The sequence below is a fragment of the Lissotriton vulgaris genome, unplaced genomic scaffold (assembly GCF_964263255.1).
Source record: "Lissotriton vulgaris unplaced genomic scaffold, aLisVul1.2 SCAFFOLD_445, whole genome shotgun sequence".
Classification (NCBI taxonomy): domain Eukaryota; kingdom Metazoa; phylum Chordata; class Amphibia; order Caudata; family Salamandridae; genus Lissotriton; species Lissotriton vulgaris.
This window is the reverse complement of record NW_028241191.1, coordinates 969113-986694: the sequence shown is the minus strand read 5'-3', so window position 1 is coordinate 986694 and position 17582 is coordinate 969113. Positions and strand designations below refer to the sequence as shown.

The following is a 17582-nucleotide window of genomic DNA, read 5'->3' as shown; positions in this document are numbered from 1 at the left end:
AAAGTGCCATTTCTTTCGATTCACAGCTTCAGTGTACTTGGTCCCCTGCCAAATTCAGCTGGGATCGGCTCAGTTTCTGGTAAGTGTTCACATTTGTTTGGCCCTCATCACCCAATGAAATAAAACAGTGTTTCAAATGACTTTCTATCAATTTCTACCTAATGAGGATTGAAAACTCTGTGCCATTGTTTTCACTTAATGTTTTTCTTGCCTGGATTTTGGAAAACTGTGGTAGGCGGTTGCACACTCTGCGACGTTGCCATGGTTAGGCGTACAGTATCTCCTTAGCTTTATCTTCCACTTTGTTAAAACAACTGACACCAGTTTGCAATTTCTACAAAACTGTGCACAGTGCTGTTCATTTCTTATATCCCGATAGCTTTTAGGCCAGTAAAGAATACTTGAATATTTTCTTGGTTCCAATTTCAGTTAACGCTGGCCTTTTGTGACCAGTGAATGTTTTGTGTCCGCTATTTATCTGCTAAACCGAAAAGGACCACTGCATCTTCTCACCATGCGTGGGGACGTAACCGCATTCTATGTACTCTAGGTCAGGCACAGCCGTTGCATGCTGTGATGGGTCAGCCTGACCTTGATTGACCAGCATGTTACTGCTTTGGCTAGCCTCATTTGAACAGTATGTTAGATAGCCACAGCCCTCCTCCCTTTTTTGCTCTACCCGGTAGTGTCTATCCTGCTCCAAATGTCTGCCGCCCACTGCACTAGATGTACTTAATTTTTCTCTGAAGCTGCTTCTTTTGGTTGGTCACTTCCCCTAACTTTACACGACAGGACTGAAAACCGCTGCTATTCATTGCCAAAAATATCTGGTGATCTACACTTACAAGCAAATTGACCCTTCAGAATAAAAAGTCTGAGTCTTGTGGTGGGTTTGTAAAGTTGTTCGCTCATAGTTAAGTAAATGCTCTAAAGCCATAAAACTGCCACAGAAGAATACAATAATTTGCTTTTGTTCACCAAAATAATTGCAGTGTTTGCATCCAAGGGGAAATATAATCACTAAACTGCATACTTAAACTTCTCTAGCCACTCGGATGAATTGTCATTTTGAGTTTTCCTCCTTTGCAGTTAACCCACTAACAAGTGTCAGCCTTTCAGCGCAAGAGGCGATATTGTGCTGCATGTCCATTAGATTATGCTGCCCCAAAGTCCGTACCATGGGACCAGATCCAAGACTGGGTGGGAATAATAGAGAGAAGAATGTAAGGATTGCACCCTTACTTCCACCCCTGCACCAGGCCTTCCTGAAGCATGGAGGCTACAAGACCCACCATGGTGCTCCCATGTAACCCCTGTACTCCATGACCTGTCTGTAATCTGCCTCTTGGTGCAACCAGACCACAAGCCTTCAGAAGAGGGAGAAGGCCAAAGGGGAAAATGGCACACCCAGACATTGCCTGATTTGTGTCGCAGTGCAATTAAAACCGAGAACGTAATTTTGAAAGCGAGTGTTGATTGGCTGTTAGCACGGGCATGGGGCTTCTCTTGCCTTTGTGAACCTCTGTAGTTGCTTATTGACTGGTGAGCTTTATGACCTGTCTGGTTTTTGGCATGTCAAACCACCAGATACTCTTTTCCATCCTTCACGATTAGGCTATTAGGGTCCAGTTAGTTCACAGCGTGTGCAAAGTAATTGAGCTTGAGTTTTCATGTTTAGCTTGTAGGCTACATTTTTCAGAGGTTCCTCCTGTAGGTGCTGCTCTTTTATCTGGTAAGCATTCAGCTCCCCTTCATTTGATACTCTGCTATTCCTTTCCCCCAGCCTTTGTGCCCTCGTCCAACTGAGTAGTGTGACTGACCTGTTTGTCAGTGCTCCCCATAATTCATCTTACTTCGAATTGCAGGTTGAGAGTACCTTTCAGTTGTTCCTGTGTGGCTTGATGGATTGTAGTGCCAATGTCTTAACCAGTGCTCATTCCTGCTTTTTGGTGAAATGTTGTGGTCCTCGTTCCTTGTCACCACTGACTGCTGCCTCTACAGGCTCCTCTGGCGATGATGATACACTTGCCCTCACTGAGAACGAGTGTTCAATAATGAGAAACCTATCATGTACTCATAAATCTGAGCTGGACAGACGCCCATGCATCATATTGCAGGCAGCTAAAAGTGACTTGGTGTTTTTGCAAGAGAGCTTCGTAAGTGGGGCTAAAGGAGGGACCGTGGAACTCTTCTCCTCTTGCAGGCTGTTAAGATTTGCTATACTTTTCAGCTCCGGTGAGGTAGAGACTCGAGTGGGTGAAGAATGATGTACTGTTTCTTTCAGGTTATCTTACTAAATAGTGCTTACCATACTGTGCCTTCGCTTTTAGGAATGATGGCCCGAAGAATGCTGCTGTTATCTCGGCTACCCTCCAAAAAGGTGAGGAACTATTTTCAAGCAGGCGTCAGTTAGACTTTGTAGCTTAAATGTCTTTTATTGTGCAACTTGATGTCCTTCTTACGTTGTCTTACTAAGACTTGGATCTTTGTATGCTGTGGGACCTATGTACATGCTATGGGACCTATGTACATGCTATAGCTTACCTCTTGATATTGGGTGAACTTGTGATGTCGGTGTTTTGTGGGCCATGCTATCTATTTGAAAAGACCGATTTGTCTGTAGTGCTTCTAAGAAGCACAGATGCATTGTCTGACCTAAGATGGTCATACAGATGCTGCATTCTAAAAGTATGCTTCGCTCCTCCACATGTGGTGTAAGGTTTAAAATCAGTCTGATTAATGATGAGACAATCCCGAACCTGACTTTATGAAGAGAACTCGTACGGATCTGACTCCTGAAATCAGATTGCCATTCCACATATGATTATTGCTTGCTGATTGCAACTAAGGTTGAGCATATTTATAGATCGGATATGGTGGTTCTTGTAAAAATGGGGCAATATTTAGATCTAAATTGAGCTTTTAAAGGATTATACACTTCATGCAGCGAAAATTGCTGCATGTTTTTCTTTGTACTCATCACGTGTAGAAGCTATCAAATGGCCCCTGTGGTTTTCCATGCCAAGTAAATATATTGTGGGATTTAACTCGAGCACTTGTCCCAAATAATATGCACTCATTTGTATGAACAATCTTAGTTGATCTTTGTAAATCGTACAGGGTCCCTCAGTTACTGCTTCCACCAAACCTCCAAATTGAATGCTCCACAGAATGTCAAAAACTTGCAGTTCTTTTGTCACAGTCATACTCCCTATCTTTCAGCACCCCGTGAATTCCTGTTAATATCCTGTTGTATTCCTCGACACTATTGGCATGAATCAAACCATCGTCCAGGAAAGCTTGTACTGGCTGGAGATTTTGAAATCTGTACATTAGCTTTGTAAAATAGTAGTCACGAATGTGGGTAGGCATGGTATACGCAAATATTTATAAGCACCAAATGGCGTAACAGAGGTAGTTAAGAATTGAGAATTGGCTTCAAGTATCATTTGATGAAGTGCTGCATTAAGTTCTATTGTTGTAAAATACCCGGCATCCCTCAGCATGCCTACCATTTCCTGTATTTTGGAAATCAAATGATGTTCAGTAACTATATTCTTGGTGAGTGAGCGCCAACCTGCACACAATCTTATTTAGACACCCCTCCTTTTGCCCACTTTAGGACAGCGGAAATCAACTGTGCTACATCAACAGGCTTAATAATCTCTTGCACACATAAATCACCTAAAAGCTGCCTCGACTCACCCCTAAGATTGAGTTTCACATTTCCCTTCTTATGTTTGACAGGATGACGCCTTTCTGCAAAATTGTGTGCTCAAACCGTTTGCTACAACCTACTTTGACAAAGAAAACCTCTCCAAAACAGTTCAAAATATGACTCATCCATCCGCCCCATCAGAATCGATGGGCTATCTGTACCTGGTGCGGTCCCTAATCTACCCTGATTAACCCATCCAATTAGGTCTCTACTGTCACTCGCTACGTAACCTTTTGTGTAAGTACCACTGTCCTTAATCTCCTAAGCAGTCTTCATATAGCCGTAAGTAATGATACGTGCTCACCAAACACTTCATTTTTAATATATGAAGCCTTCAGGAGCTCATTTGCCAGAACTTCAGTAAAACTGTATTCCTATAAAATAGTTACAAGTAAACCCAAATCAGTCATAACTCTTTATCTACTGTTAACGCCATTTTTGACATTCTTTCACTCGCATAATTTATTTTCTCCTTTATGTGACTTACTCTCACTGAGTTATGTGCCTTAAACACACTTTTAAATGTGTCCTGATATTTTGCACTTCTTTCCCACTGCTGGACCAGCGGAATTGCTTCCCTCGTGTCCTTGAACCACATCTTGAATAGATATCTCCCTCTCCCTTCCTTTTGTATATGACTTTTCTCTAACTCACAACATTGACAGTAGGGTGAATCAATTGTGCTCTTTCTTGCAATGGCCAGAGCAGGTAACATTAACTTCTCAAACCCCTTGGCTGTTTATACATATTCTCTCAGGGGCTGGACTTTTGTCTACAGAGTAATCTTTTATGAAGATTATTAAAATAAGTATTCATCTCAATTTGGTCTCTGAGATCTTGGTCTGTGCAGTTTCCAAATTCACTGTGTAGCAGCCCGGAATCCTTATTGCAGCCATATATTTGTCATTATTTTCCTGCTTTCTTGTTTCTACTAAAAGTTATGCGCTTCTACTTCGAAACGTGATCCTCCTTAAAGTGCCATTTCTTTCGATTCACAGCTTCAGTGTACTTGGTCCCCTGCCAAATTCAGCTGGGATCGGCTCAGTTTCTGGTAAGTGTTCACATTTGTTTGGCCCTCATCACCCAATGAAATAAAACAGTGTTTCAAATGACTTTCTATCAATTTCTACCTAATGAGGATTGAAAACTCTGTGCCATTGTTTTCACTTAATGTTTTTCTTGCCTGGATTTTGGAAAACTGTGGTAGGCGGTTGCACACTCTGCGACGTTGCCATGGTTAGGCCTACAGTATCTCCTTAGCTTTATCTTCCACTTTGTTAAAACAACTGACACCAGTTTGCAATTTCTACAAAACTGTGCACAGTGCTGTTCATTTCTTATATCCCGATAGCTTTTAGGCCAGTAAAGAATACTTGAATATTTTCTTGGTTCCAATTTCAGTTAACGCTGGCCTTTTGTGACCAGTGAATGTTTTGTGTCCGCTATTTATCTGCTAAACCGAAAAGGACCACTGCATCTTCTCACCATGCGTGGGGACGTAACCGCATTCTATGTACTCTAGGTCAGGCACAGCCGTTGCATGCTGTGATGGGTCAGCCTGACCTTGATTGACCAGCATGTTACTGCTTTGGCTAGCCTCATTTGAACAGTATGTTAGATAGCCACAGCCCTCCTCCCTTTTTTGCTCTACCCGGTAGTGTCTATCCTGCTCCAAATGTCTGCCGCCCACTGCACTAGATGTACTTAATTTTTCTCTGAAGCTGCTTCTTTTGGTTGGTCACTTCCCCTAACTTTACACGACAGGACTGAAAACCGCTGCTATTCATTGCCAAAAATATCTGGTGATCTACACTTACAAGCAAATTGACCCTTCAGAATAAAAAATCTGAGTCTTGTGGTGGGTTTGTAAAGTTGTTCGCTCATAGTTAAGTAAATGCTCTAAAGCCATAAAACTGCCACAGAAGAATACAATAATTTGCTTTTGTTCACCAAAATAATTGCAGTGTTTGCATCCAAGGGGAAATATAATCACTAAACTGCATACTTAAACTTCTCTAGCCACTCGGATGAATTGTCATTTTGAGTTTTCCTCCTTTGCAGTTAACCCACTAACAAGTGTCAGCCTTTCAGCGCAAGAGGCGATATTGTGCTGCATGTCCATTAGATTATGCTGCCCCAAAGTCCGTACCATGGGACCAGATCCAAGACTGGGTGGGAATAATAGAGAGAAGAATGTAAGGATTGCACCCTTACTTCCACCCCTGCACCAGGCCTTCCTGAAGCATGGAGGCTACAAGACCCACCATGGTGCTCCCATGTAACCCCTGTACTCCATGACCTGTCTGTAATCTGCCTCTTGGTGCAACCAGACCCCAAGCCTTCAGAAGAGGGAGAAGGCCAAAGGGGAAAATGGCACACCCAGACATTGCCTGATTTGTGTCGCAGTGCAGTTCAAACCGAGAACGTAATTTTGAAAGCGAGTGTTGATTGGCTGTTAGCACGGGCATGGGGCTTCTCTTGCCTTTGTGAACCTCTGTAGTTGCTTATTGACTGGTGAGCTTTATGACCTGTCTGGTTTTTGGCATGTCAAACCACCAGATACTCTTTTCCATCCTTCACGATTAGGCTATTAGGGTCCAGTTAGTTCACAGCGTGTGCAAAGTAATTGAGCTTGAGTTTTCATGTTTAGCTTGTAGGCTACATTTTTCAGAGGTTCCTCCTGTAGGTGCTGCTCTTTTATCTGGTAAGCATTCAGCTCCCCTTCATTTGATACTCTGCTATTCCTTTCCCCCAGCCTTTGTGCCCTCTTCCAACTGAGTAGTGTGACTGACCTGTTTGTCAGTGCTCCCCATAATTCATCTTACTTCGAATTGCAGGTTGAGAGTACCTTTCAGTTGTTCCTGTGTGGCTTGATGGATTGTAGTGCCAATGTCTTAACCAGTGCTCATTCCTGCTTTTTGGTGAAATGTTGTGGTCCTCGTTCCTTGTCACCACTGACTGCTGCCTCTACAGGCTCCTCTGGCGATGATGATACACTTGCCCTCACTGAGAACGAGTGTTCAATAATGAGAAACCTATCATGTACTCATAAATCTGAGCTGGACAGACGCCCATGCATCATATTGCAGGCAGCTAAAAGTGACTTGGTGTTTTTGCAAGAGAGCTTCGTAAGTGGGGCTAAAGGAGGGACCGTGGAACTCTTCTCCTCTTGCAGGCTGTTAAGATTTGCTATACTTTTCAGCTCCGGTGAGGTAGAGACTCGAGTGGGTGAAGAATGATGTACTGTTTCTTTCAGGTTATCTTACTAAATAGTGCTTAACATACTGTGCCTTCGCTTTTAGGAATGATGGCCCGAAGAATGCTGCTGTTATCTCGGCTACCCTCCAAAAAGGTGAGGAACTATTTTCAAGCAGGCGTCAGTTAGACTTTGTAGCTTAAATGTCTTTTATTGTGCAACTTGATGTCCTTCTTGCGTTGTCTTACTAAGACTTGGATCTTTGTATGCTGTGGGACCTATGTACATGCTATGGGACCTATGTACATGCTATAGCTTACCTCTTGATATTGGGTGAACTTGTGATGTCGGTGTTTTGTGGGCCATGCTATCTATTTGAAAAGACCGATTTGTCTGTAGTGCTTCTAAGAAGCACAGATGCATTGTCTGACCTAAGATGGTCATACAGATGCTGCATTCTAAAAGTATGCTTCGCTCCTCCACATGTGGTGTAAGGTTTAAAATCAGTCTGATTAATGATGAGACAATCCCGAACCTGACTTTATGAAGAGAACTCGTACGGATCTGACTCCTGAAATCAGATTGCCATTCCACATATGATTATTGCTTGCTGATTGCAACTAAGGTTGAGCATATTTATAGATCGGATATGGTGGTTCTTGTAAAAATGGGGCAATATTTAGATCTAAATTGAGCTTTTAAAGGATTATACACTTCATGCAGCGAAAATTGCTGCATGTTTTTCTTTGTACTCATCACGTGTAGAAGCTATCAAATGGCCCCTGTGGTTTTCCATGCCAAGTAAATATATTGTGGGATTTAACTCGAGCACTTGTCCCAAATAATATGCACTCATTTGTATGAACAATCTTAGTTGATCTTTGTAAATCGTACAGGTCCCTCAGTTACTGCTTCCACCAAACCTCCAAATTGAATGCTCCACAGAATGTCAAAAACTTGCAGTTCTTTTGTCACAGTCATACTCCCTATCTTTCAGCACCCCGTGAATTCCTGTTAATATCCTGTTGTATTCCTCGACACTATTGGCATGAATCAAACCATCGTCCAGGAAAGCTTGTACTGGCTGGAGATTTTGAAATCTGTACATTAGCTTTGTAAAATAGTAGTCACGAATGTGGGTAGGCATGGTATACGCAAATATTTATAAGCACCAAATGGCGTAACAGAGGTAGTTAAGAATTGAGAATTGGCTTCAAGTATCATTTGATGAAGTGCTGCATTAAGTTCTATTGTTGTAAAATACCCGGCATCCCTCAGCATGCCTACCATTTCCTGTATTTTGGAAATCGAATGATGTTCAGTAACTATATTCTTGGTGAGTGAGCGCCAACCTGCACACAATCTTATGTAGACACCCTTCCTTTTGCCCACTTTAGGACAGCGGAAATCAACTGTGCTACATCAACAGGCTTAATAATCTCTTGCACACATAAATCACCTAAAAGCTGCCTCGACTCACCCCTAAGATTGAGTTTCACATTTCCCTTCTTATGTTTGACAGGATGACGCCTTTCTGCAAAATTGTGTGCTCAAACCGTTTGCTACAACCTACTTTGACAAAGAAAACCTCTCCAAAACAGTTCAAAATATGACTCATCCATCCGCCCCATCAGAATCGATGGGCTATCTGTACCTGGTGCGGTCCCTAATCTACCCTGATTAACCCATCCAATTAGGTCTCTACTGTCACTCGCTACGTAACCTTTTGTGTAAGTACCACTGTCCTTAATCTCCTAAGCAGTCTTCATATAGCCGTAAGTAATGATACGTGCTCACCAAACACTTCATTTTTAATATATGAAGCCTTCAGGAGCTCATTTGCCAGAACTTCAGTAAAACTGTATTCCTATAAAATAGTTACAAGTAAACCCAAATCAGTCATAACTCTTTATCTACTGTTAACGCCATTTTTGACATTCTTTCACTCGCATAATTTATTTTCTCCTTTATGTGACTTACTCTCACTGAGTTATGTGCCTTAAACACACTTTTAAAAGTGTCCTGATATTTTTTTTTTTCTCACAACCAATTTTATTGAGCAAAAGAGTATCAAGAATGTGGCATCTTCACACACCAAGATCACCACATCAGTATCAATGCAATGATGACATACATAGCATTCGCGAAGCATACATCAATGAAGCTCGGCTTTAAAATGCCCTAACAACCCATCTCCCCCCCCCCCCCCCCCCCGCCACACATGTACAGAAGCAACACAAAGACGATTCACATAGAGGAAGCAGGTATAGTGCAACCTGGGTTTTGCCATTGGGGCCAGAAAAGTCCCTGCGATCAAATGTCCTCCTCCTGCTCCGCCGGGGGTTCCAAGGACAGGCCACGGTAGTCGGCCCACCGCTTCCAGATCTTGAAGTGTTTGCGTGGGCAGCCCCGCGCCTCAAAGACCGGTTTCTCAAGACCCATAAAGTAGTCCAGCCCAGCCTTCCACGCAGACAGGGGGGGGGGCCCTCACAGATTTTACAGGCCCGAGCCAAGTCACGCTTAGCGACCACCAGGCCCAGGAGCAACAGATGACGTTTATATATGTTGCCCCCAACCCCTTCCATGATGTGCAGCAGGCCTAGCCGGTGGGTTCGAGGAAGATCCCAGCCCAGGACCTCAGCCAGGCAATTCCATACGCCCCTCCAGAAGCCAGCCAGGCGACCACACGACCACACCGTATGCAACAGGGAGCCAGGCACTTCCCCACAGCGCAGGCACTCCGATGACGCAATCAAGCCAGCCTTCCACAGTCGTTCACGTGTGTAATAGGCACGATGCAGGTATTTGAATTGTATCAGGCGGAGCCGAACCGCGACAGCGGTGCCGCGCGGGGACTCCAGTGCCTCCCTCCAGTCGTCCTCGTCCAAGGCGCCCACGTCTACCTCCCAGGCTTCCCGAAGGGAGCTGAGAGTAGATGAGCAGTGAGTAACAAGGGACTGATAAATCCTAGAGACCTTCTTGTCTCCCAGGTCTCCCATAAACACTTTCGCCTCAATCGGGCTGAACTCCGGCAGGGAGTCGAGGCCGGCAATGCTTGGGGCGAGGGCATGTCTCAGCTGTAGGTAACGGAAGAACTGGGACTGAGGCATCTGGAACTCCACTCGGAGTTCCTCAAAGGACTTGAGGGTTGCGCCCGACATGACCTGGCCCAGTTGTGTAATTCCGATAGCCTCCCAACCCTCGAACCCGGCCAAGGCCGCCAGTTCTGGGAGCAAACCGTTGTGCCACAGCGGCGTTTCAGCCGTTAATTTGCCCCACCAACCCATGCGGCGCAAAGACTGCCGCCACACTGCAAAGACCACGTTTGTCACCGACGGTAACCCACGGCGTATACGGGCCGAGTAAAGAACGGTGTGGAGCGTACGGTCACCCATGAGATGTCTTTCCAGGGCATAAGCCGGGTCACTCCTGTCCCCGTACCACCATTCATTAAGGACAAGGAGATGTGACGCCTGGTAGTAGGAGAGGAGGTCGGATGTGGCCAAACCACCACAGTAGGTGGACAGAAAGCACGTCCTCAGGGCCACCCTGGCTGCTCCGCCATCCCACAGGAAGCGGCTCAGCACTGAGTTCACCTGGCGGAACCACTCCATGCCAATAGGGTGCGGGAAATGTTGAAGTTGGTACAACAGTCTCGGCAGCGCCACCATCTTAAAGATGGCCGACCTCCCAAAGATTGTAAGTGGCATTCTGGACCATGTTTTAACATCAGCCTGGACCCGTTCCCACACCGGCAAGACACTGCGTGTCCAGGCCACGGCTCGCGAAGTCGAGAGGAAAACACCCAAATATTTCAGGCCGTCCGTCGCCACGCGCAGGTCGGCGGCCCAAGGGTCGGCAACCACTCCGCCACGTAAAACCCACAGGGTCGACTTAGACAGGTTAAGGCGGAGCCCTGAGACTTCGCCAAACCCCCGCATGATCTCCAAAACTCGAGGGCCCGAGCGCCGCAGGTCGGTAAGGAACAGGAGGACGTCGTCTGCGTAAAGTGCAATTCTATCCGTAAGGGTATCGTTCCAGACAAAGCCACGCAGATGGGCATCCAGTCGTATCCGCGACGCCAGGGGCTCCATGGCCAGGGCAAACAGATAGGGGGACAGCGGGCAGCCCTGCCGAGTACCACGGCCGATTTGGAAGCGCCCTGAGACCGCACCGGCCACACGGACCGACGCCGTGACATTGGTATATAGGAGACGGATATAGGACAAGAAAACAGGCCCGAGGTTGAGGCGGGCCAACAAGGTGAACAGATACGCCCAACTAAGTGTCCTGATATTTTGCACTTCTTTCCCACTGCTGGACCAGCGGAATTGCTTCCCTCGTGTCCTTGAACCACATCTTGAATAGATATCTCCCTCTCCCTTCCTTTTGTATATGACTTTTCTCTAACTCACAACATTGACAGTAGGGTGAATCAATTGTGCTCTTTCTTGCAATGGCCAGAGCAGGTAACATTAACTTCTCAAACCCCTTGGCTGTTTATACATATTCTCTCAGGGGCTGGACTTTTGTCTACAGAGTAATCTTTTATGAAGATTATTAAAATAAGTATTCATCTCAATTTGGTCTCTGAGATCTTGGTCTGTGCAGTTTCCAAATTCACTGTGTAGCAGCCCGGAATCCTTATTGCAGCCATATATTTGTCATTATTTTCCTGCTTTCTTGTTTCTACTAAAAGTTATGCGCTTCTACTTCGAAACGTGATCCTCCTTAAAGTGCCATTTCTTTCGATTCACAGCTTCAGTGTACTTGGTCCCCTGCCAAATTCAGCTGGGATCGGCTCAGTTTCTGGTAAGTGTTCACATTTGTTTGGCCCTCATCACCCAATGAGATAAAACAGTGTTTCAAATGACTTTCTATCAATTTCTACCTAATGAGGATTGAAAACTCTGTGCCATTGTTTTCACTTAATGTTTTTCTTGCCTGGATTTTGGAAAACTGTGGTAGGCGGTTGCACACTCTGCGACGTTGCCATGGTTAGGCCTACAGTATCGCCTTAGCTTTATCTTCCACTTTGTTAAAACAACTGACACCAGTTTGCAATTTCTACAAAACTGTGCACAGTGCTGTTCATTTCTTATATCCCGATAGCTTTTAGGCCAGTAAAGAATACTTGAATATTTTCTTGGTTCCAATTTCAGTTAACGCTGGCCTTTTGTGACCAGTGAATGTTTTGTGTCCGCTATTTATCTGCTAAACCGAAAAGGACCACTGCATCTTCTCACCATGCGTGGGGACGTAACCGCATTCTATGTACTCTAGGTCAGGCACAGCCGTTGCATGCTGTGATGGGTCAGCCTGACCTTGATTGACCAGCATGTTACTGCTTTGGCTAGCCTCATTTGAACAGTATGTTAGATAGCCACAGCCCTCCTCCCTTTTTTGCTCTACCCGGTAGTGTCTATCCTGCTCCAAATGTCTGCCGCCCACTGCACTAGATGTACTTAATTTTTCTCTGAAGCTGGTTCTTTTGGTTGGTCACTTCCCCTAACTTTACACGACAGGACTGAAAACCGCTGCTATTCATTGCCAAAAATATCTGGTGATCTACACTTACAAGCAAATTGACCCTTCAGAATAAAAAATCTGAGTCTTGTGGTGGGTTTGTAAAGTTGTTCGCTCATAGTTAAGTAAATGCTCTAAAGCCATAAAACTGCCACAGAAGAATACAATAATTTGCTTTTGTTCACCAAAATAATTGCAGTGTTTGCATCCAAGGGGAAATATAATCACTAAACTGCATACTTAAACTTCTCTAGCCACTCGGATGAATTGTCATTTTGAGTTTTCCTCCTTTGCAGTTAACCCACTAACAAGTGTCAGCCTTTCAGCGCAAGAGGCGATATTGTGCTGCATGTCCATTAGATTATGCTGCCCCAAAGTCCGTACCATGGGACCAGATCCAAGACTGGGTGGGAATAATAGAGAGAAGAATGTAAGGATTGCACCCTTACTTCCACCCCTGCACCAGGCCTTCCTGAAGCATGGAGGCTACAAGACCCACCATGGTGCTCCCATGTAACCCCTGTACTCCATGACCTGTCTGTAATCTGCCTCTTGGTGCAACCAGACCCCAAGCCTTCAGAAGAGGGAGAAGGCCAAAGGGGAAAATGGCACACCCAGACATTGCCTGATTTGTGTCGCAGTGCAGTTCAAACCGAGAACGTAATTTTGAAAGCGAGTGTTGATTGGCTGTTAGCACGGGCATGGGGCTTCTCTTGCCTTTGTGAACCTCTGTAGTTGCTTATTGACTGGTGAGCTTTATGACCTGTCTGGTTTTTGGCATGTCAAACCACCAGATACTCTTTTCCATCCTTCACGATTAGGCTATTAGGGTCCAGTTAGTTCACAGCGTGTGCAAAGTAATTGAGCTTGAGTTTTCATGTTTAGCTTGTAGGCTACATTTTTCAGAGGTTCCTCCTGTAGGTGCTGCTCTTTTATCTGGTAAGCATTCAGCTCCCCTTCATTTGATACTCTGCTATTCCTTTCCCCCAGCCTTTGTGCCCTCGTCCAACTGAGTAGTGTGACTGACCTGTTTGTCAGTGCTCCCCATAATTCATCTTACTTCGAATTGCAGGTTGAGAGTACCTTTCAGTTGTTCCTGTGTGGCTTGATGGATTGTAGTGCCAATGTCTTAACCAGTGCTCATTCCTGCTTTTTGGTGAAATGTTGTGGTCCTCGTTCCTTGTCACCACTGACTGCTGCCTCTACAGGCTCCTCTGGCGATGATGATACACTTGCCCTCACTGAGAACGAGTGTTCAATAATGAGAAACCTATCATGTACTCATAAATCTGAGCTGGACAGACGCCCATGCATCATATTGCAGGCAGCTAAAAGTGACTTGGTGTTTTTGCAAGAGAGCTTCGTAAGTGGGGCTAAAGGAGGGACCGTGGAACTCTTCTCCTCTTGCAGGCTGTTAAGATTTGCTATACTTTTCAGCTCCGGTGAGGTAGAGACTCGAGTGGGTGAAGAATGATGTACTGTTTCTTTCAGGTTATCTTACTAAATAGTGCTTAACATACTGTGCCTTCGCTTTTAGGAATGATGGCCCGAAGAATGCTGCTGTTATCTCGGCTACCCTCCAAAAAGGTGAGGAACTATTTTCAAGCAGGCGTCAGTTAGACTTTGTAGCTTAAATGTCTTTTATTGTGCAACTTGATGTCCTTCTTACGTTGTCTTACTAAGACTTGGATCTTTGTATGCTGTGGGACCTATGTACATGCTATGGGACCTATGTACATGCTATTATGTACATGCTATAGCTTACCTCTTGATATTGGGTGAACTTGTGATGTCGGTGTTTTGTGGGCCATGCTATCTATTTGAAAAGACCGATTTGTCTGTAGTGCTTCTAAGAAGCACAGATGCATTGTCTGACCTAAGATGGTCATACAGATGCTGCATTCTAAAAGTATGCTTCGCTCCTCCACATGTGGTGTAAGGTTTAAAATCAGTCTGATTAATGATGAGACAATCCCGAACCTGACTTTATGAAGGGAACTCGTACGGATCTGACTCCTGAAATCAGATTGCCATTCCACATATGATTATTGCTTGCTGATTGCAACTAAGGTTGAGCATATTTATAGATCGGATATGGTGGTTCTTGTAAAAATGGGGCAATATTTAGATCTAAATTGAGCTTTTAAAGGATTATACACTTCATGCAGCGAAAATTGCTGCATGTTTTTCTTTGTACTCATCACGTGTAGAAGCTATCAAATGGCCCCTGTGGTTTTCCATGCCAAGTAAATATATTGTGGGATTTAACTCGAGCACTTGTCCCAAATAATATGCACTCATTTGTATGAACAATCTTAGTTGATCTTTGTAAATCGTACAGGGTCCCTCAGTTACTGCTTCCACCAAACCTCCAAATTGAATGCTCCACAGAATGTCAAAAACTTGCAGTTCTTTTGTCACAGTCATACTCCCTATCTTTCAGCACCCCGTGAATTCCTGTTAATATCCTGTTGTATTCCTCGACACTATTGGCATGAATCAAACCATCGTCCAGGAAAGCTTGTACTGGCTGGAGATTTTGAAATCTGTACATTAGCTTTGTAAAATAGTAGTCACGAATGTGGGTAGGCATGGTATACGCAAATATTTATAAGCACCAAATGGCGTAACAGAGGTAGTTAAGAATTGAGAATTGGCTTCAAGTATCATTTGATGAAGTGCTGCATTAAGTTCTATTGTTGTAAAATACCCGGCATCCCTCAGCATGCCTACCATTTCCTGTATTTTGGAAATCGAATGATGTTCAGTAACTATATTCTTGGTGAGTGAGCGCCAACCTGCACACAATCTTATTTAGACACCCCTCCTTTTGCCCACTTTAGGACAGCGGAAATCAACTGTGCTACATCAACAGGCTTAATAATCTCTTGCACACATAAATCACCTAAAAGCTGCCTCGACTCACCCCTAAGATTGAGTTTCACATTTCCCTTCTTATGTTTGACAGGATGACGCCTTTCTGCAAAATTGTGTGCTCAAACCGTTTGCTACAACCTACTTTGACAAAGAAAACCTCTCCAAAACAGTTCAAAATATGACTCATCCATCCGCCCCATCAGAATCGATGGGCTATCTGTACCTGGTGCGGTCCCTAATCTACCCTGATTAACCCATCCAATTAGGTCTCTACTGTCACTCGCTACGTAACCTTTTGTGTAAGTACCACTGTCCTTAATCTCCTAAGCAGTCTTCATATAGCCGTAAGTAATGATACGTGCTCACCAAACACTTCATTTTTAATATATGAAGCCTTCAGGAGCTCATTTGCCAGAACTTCAGTAAAACTGTATTCCTATAAAATAGTTACAAGTAAACCCAAATCAGTCATAACTCTTTATCTACTGTTAACGCCATTTTTGACATTCTTTCACTCGCATAATTTATTTTCTCCTTTATGTGACTTACTCTCACTGAGTTATGTGCCTTAAACACACTTTTAAATGTGTCCTGATATTTTTTTTTTTTCTCACAACCAATTTTATTGAGCAAAAGAGTATCAAGAATGTGGCATCTTCACACACCAAGATCACCACATCAGTATCAATGCAATGATGACATACATAGCATTCGCGAAGCATACATCAATGAAGCTCGGCTTTAAAATGCCCTAACAACCCATCCCAACCCCAACTACACCCCCACCCGTACCCCCCCCCCCCCCCCCCCCCCCCCGCCACACATGTACAGAAGCAACACAAAGACGATTCACATAGAGGAAGCAGGTATAGTGCAACCTGGGTTTTGCCATTGGGGCCAGAAAAGTCCCTGCGATCAAATGTCCTCCTCCTGCTCCGCCGGGGGTTCCAAGGACAGGCCACGGTAGTCGGCCCACCGCTTCCAGATCTTGAAGTGTTTGCGTGGGCAGCCCCGCGCCTCAAAGACCGGTTTCTCAAGACCCATAAAGTAGTCCAGCCCAGCCTTCCACGCAGACAGGGGGGGGGGGCCCTCACAGATTTTACAGGCCCGAGCCAAGTCACGCTTAGCGACCACCAGGCCCAGGAGCAACAGATGACGTTTATATATGTTGCCCCCAACCCCTTCCATGATGTGCAGCAGGCCTAGCCGGTGGGTTCGAGGAAGATCCCAGCCCAGGACCTCAGCCAGGCAATTCCATACGCCCCTCCAGAAGCCAGCCAGGCGACCACACGACCACACCGTATGCAACAGGGAGCCAGGCACTTCCCCACAGCGCAGGCACTCCGATGACGCAATCAAGCCAGCCTTCCACAGTCGTTCACGTGTGTAATAGGCACGATGCAGGTATTTGAATTGTATCAGGCGGAGCCGAACCGCGACAGCGGTGCCGCGCGGGGACTCCAGTGCCTCCCTCCAGTCGTCCTCGTCCAAGGCGCCCACGTCTACCTCCCAGGCTTCCCGAAGGGAGCTGAGAGTAGATGAGCAGTGAGTAACAAGGGACTGATAAATCCTAGAGACCTTCTTGTCTCCCAGGTCTCCCATAAACACTTTCGCCTCAATCGGGCTGAACTCCGGCAGGGAGTCGAGGCCGGCAATGCTTGGGGCGAGGGCATGTCTCAGCTGTAGGTAACGGAAGAACTGGGACTGAGGCATCTGGAACTCCACTCGGAGTTCCTCAAAGGACTTGAGGGTTGCGCCCGACATGACCTGGCCCAGTTGTGTAATTCCGATAGCCTCCCAACCCTCGAACCCGGCCAAGGCCGCCAGTTCTGGGAGCAAACCGTTGTGCCACAGCGGCGTTTCAGCCGTTAATTTGCCCCACCAACCCATGCGGCGCAAAGACTGCCGCCACACTGCAAAGACCACGTTTGTCACCGACGGTAACCCACGGCGTATACGGGCCGAGTAAAGAACGGTGTGGAGCGTACGGTCACCCATGAGATGTCTTTCCAGGGCATAAGCCGTGTCACTCCTGTCCCCGTACCACCATTCATTAAGGACAAGGAGATGTGACGCCTGGTAGTAGGAGAGGAGGTCGGATGTGGCCAAACCACCACAGTAGGTGGACAGAAAGCACGTCCTCAGGGCCACCCTGGCTGCTCCGCCATCCCACAGGAAGCGGCTCAGCACTGAGTTCACCTGGCGGAACCACTCCATGCCAATAGGGTGCGGGAAATGTTGAAGTTGGTACAACAGTCTCGGCAG

General features: G+C 45.5%; 6 non-coding genes across 6 annotated transcripts; all 6 read left to right on the top strand.

The window, feature by feature from the left end:
- Positions 1-2006: 2006 nt before the first annotated feature.
- LOC147672058 (small nucleolar RNA SNORD103/SNORD85) lies at positions 2007-2092 on the top strand. The gene has a single exon (XR_015303589.1). It is a non-coding gene; the product is annotated as a small nucleolar RNA SNORD103/SNORD85 (small nucleolar RNA).
- A 642-nt stretch (positions 2093-2734) lies between these two features.
- Positions 2735-2802, top strand: LOC147672057 (small nucleolar RNA SNORD50). The gene has a single exon (XR_015303616.1). It is a non-coding gene; the product is annotated as a small nucleolar RNA SNORD50 (small nucleolar RNA).
- A 3894-nt stretch (positions 2803-6696) lies between these two features.
- Positions 6697-6782, top strand: LOC147672056 (small nucleolar RNA SNORD103/SNORD85). Its single transcript, XR_015303588.1, has one exon. It is a non-coding gene; the product is annotated as a small nucleolar RNA SNORD103/SNORD85 (small nucleolar RNA).
- Positions 6783-7424: 642 nt separating this feature from the next.
- On the top strand, positions 7425-7492 carry LOC147672055 (small nucleolar RNA SNORD50). Its single transcript, XR_015303615.1, has one exon. It is a non-coding gene; the product is annotated as a small nucleolar RNA SNORD50 (small nucleolar RNA).
- Positions 7493-13653: 6161 nt separating this feature from the next.
- LOC147672054 (small nucleolar RNA SNORD103/SNORD85) lies at positions 13654-13739 on the top strand. Its single transcript, XR_015303587.1, has one exon. It is a non-coding gene; the product is annotated as a small nucleolar RNA SNORD103/SNORD85 (small nucleolar RNA).
- A 656-nt stretch (positions 13740-14395) lies between these two features.
- On the top strand, positions 14396-14463 carry LOC147672053 (small nucleolar RNA SNORD50). Its single transcript, XR_015303579.1, has one exon. It is a non-coding gene; the product is annotated as a small nucleolar RNA SNORD50 (small nucleolar RNA).
- Positions 14464-17582: the final 3119 nt, after the last annotated feature.